Source organism: Drosophila virilis, unplaced genomic scaffold (genome assembly GCF_030788295.1).
Source record: "Drosophila virilis strain 15010-1051.87 unplaced genomic scaffold, Dvir_AGI_RSII-ME tig00002251, whole genome shotgun sequence".
Taxonomy (NCBI): domain Eukaryota; kingdom Metazoa; phylum Arthropoda; class Insecta; order Diptera; family Drosophilidae; genus Drosophila; species Drosophila virilis.
This window is the reverse complement of record NW_027212903.1, coordinates 107,501-110,000: the sequence shown is the minus strand read 5'-3', so window position 1 is coordinate 110,000 and position 2,500 is coordinate 107,501. Positions and strand designations below refer to the sequence as shown.

The 2,500-nt window shown below is 35.3% G+C and overlaps 2 non-coding genes across 2 annotated transcripts in view; both read right to left on the bottom strand.

Moving 5' to 3' along the window:
* The window catches only part of LOC116650195 (large subunit ribosomal RNA), a 3,966-nt gene extending 1,856 nt beyond the window's left edge, over window positions 1-2,110 (bottom strand). Inside the window, exon 1 of the ribosomal RNA XR_004303180.1 lies at window positions 1-2,110. This exon is cut by the window's left edge and continues 1,856 nt beyond it. This is a non-coding gene — a ribosomal RNA (large subunit ribosomal RNA).
* A 362-nt stretch (window positions 2,111-2,472) lies between these two features.
* Window positions 2,473-2,500, bottom strand: part of LOC116650177 (5.8S ribosomal RNA) — a 179-nt gene continuing 151 nt past the window's right edge. The window contains exon 1 of the ribosomal RNA XR_004303162.1: window positions 2,473-2,500. This exon is cut by the window's right edge and continues 151 nt beyond it. This is a non-coding gene — a ribosomal RNA (5.8S ribosomal RNA).

Genomic DNA, 2,500 nt, shown 5'->3' with positions numbered 1-2,500 from the left:
CATAAATTTTCAAGGTCCGAGGAGAAAATATCGACACAACAGTATATGTCATGCTCTTCTAGCCCATCTACCATATCTCTCTGCGAAAGACTTCCATGGTAGTACGGCTATAAAACAGAAAAGAAAACTCTTCCGATACCTCTCGACGGCTTCTTTATGGTCGTTCCTGTTGCCAGGATGAGCACGAGGCCCATATTTAATAACAAACGGATACTCAACAGGTTACGGAATTGGAACCGTATTCCCTTTCGTTCAAAATTATTCAAGTGTATAAAAATCGGTTAGATGACAAATATATTTAGATTTTTCTTTACTTGAAAATTTTCGGCTTTCGCCTTGAACTTAGGACCGACTAACTCGTGATCAACCACTGTTCACACGAAACCCTTCTCCACTTCAGTCCTCCAAGGTCTCATTCGATTATTTGCTACTACCACCAAGATCTGTACCAATAGCGGCTCCATGCAGGCTTACGCCAAACACTTCTATGCACACCATTGTACCTTCCTACTCACTAAAGTTTCAAAATTTATATTACAAGTAATATAAACCATCTACTTTAGCGGTAATGTATAGGTATACAACTTAAGCGCCATCCATTTTAAGGGCTAGTTGCTTCGGCAGGTGAGTTGTTACACACTCCTTAGCGGATTTCGACTTCCATGATCACCGTCCTGCTGTTTTAAGCAACCAACGCCTTTCATGGTTTCTGTATGAGTTGTTAATTTGGGCACCGTAACATTACGTTTGGTTCATCCCACAGCGCCAGTTCTGCTTACCAAAAGTGGCCCACTGGGCACATTATATCATAACCTTAAACTTCATATCAAGAAAGTTAAGGTTCTTACCCATTTAAAGTTTGAGAATAGGTTAAGATCGTTTCGACCCTAAGGCCTCTAATCATTCGCTTTACCAGATAAGATTATTTTATACAACAGTTAAATGCACCAGCTATCCTGAGGGAAACTTCGGAAGGAACCAGCTACTAGATGGTTCGATTGGTCTTTCGCCCCTATACTCAATTCTGACAATCGATTTGCACGTCAGAACTGTTTCGGTCTTCCATCAGGGTTTCCCCTGACTTCAACCTGATCAAGTATAGTTCACCATCTTTCGGGTCACAGCATATATGCTCAAGGTACGTTCCAGTTAGAGGCATAAATAATATAAATATTATTATACATAACTATATAGAGCGCCCCGGGATTGCGTTAATTAACTATAAATAGTTAAAAAACTAATCCCATTAATAGTCAAGTTAATTACGCTATTAGGTTTATATCCCAATAACTTGCACATATGTTAGACTCCTTGGTCCGTGTTTCAAGACGGGTCCCGAAGGTATCCTGAATCTTTCGCATTGTTAATCATACAAATGCATATAATAAACACAAATATCAATGATAATTATGCCATTATATAATTCCGAAAAATTAACGCACTGTAATCATATAAATCTATCAGCACTTTATCAAATTTATATCTTTTATTTTATGTTAAAATGCCAAGCATATAATTCAAATAAGCAATCAGACATAATTTTATGATAAATATTTATGCTAATAGATTACAATGTCCTTATATGGAAAAAATGCACACTATTATTATAATATTGTTTAAAATATTACAATTCTAATGATGAATTTTCCATAACGGATATTCAGGTTCATCGGGCTTAACCTCTAAGCAGTTTCACGTACTATTTAACTCTCTATTCAGAGTTCTTTTCAACTTTCCCTCACGGTACTTGTTTACTATCGGTCTCATGGTTATATTTAGTTTTAGATGGAGTTTACCACCCACTTAGTGCTGCACTATCAAGCAACACGACTCTTTGGAAACACCATCTAGTAATCATTAACGTTATACGGGCCTGGCACCCTCTATGGGTAAATGGCCTCATTTAAGAAGGACTTAAATCGTTAACTTCTCATACTAGAATGTTGATGTTCCGTACACTGCATCTCACATTTGCCATATAGACAAAGTGACTTAGTGCTGAACTGATTTCTTTTCGCTCGCCGCTACTAAGAAAATCCTTGTTAGTTTCTTTTCCTCCCCTAATTAATATGCTTAAATTCAGGGGGTAGTCCCATATGAGTTGAGGTTGTATAAAACAATGTTAATTGAACATTATTTATTGTTCAATATAATGGATAATACTTTTGTTCTGAAGTTCCATAAATTTTACAACAATTCTTTTATCACACATCATTAATAAGAGGCAATTCTAGATTAAGGAAAAATATATTTTTCTTTTATGCTAGACATTCCTCAGTATTATTTGATTTGAAAAAAGAAAATATAATTCTTCAGTTTTCTCATACAAAATATACAATGAGTAGTACATCCATATATATATTAATATTATGAATAATTTATGCATATCAGAGACACACATAATCTATCCAATAATATACCATATGCTTAAAACTTCGAAAAATTTTAAACAACTTAGTTAGCAAAGTCTTACAACCCTCAACCATATGTAGTCCAAGCA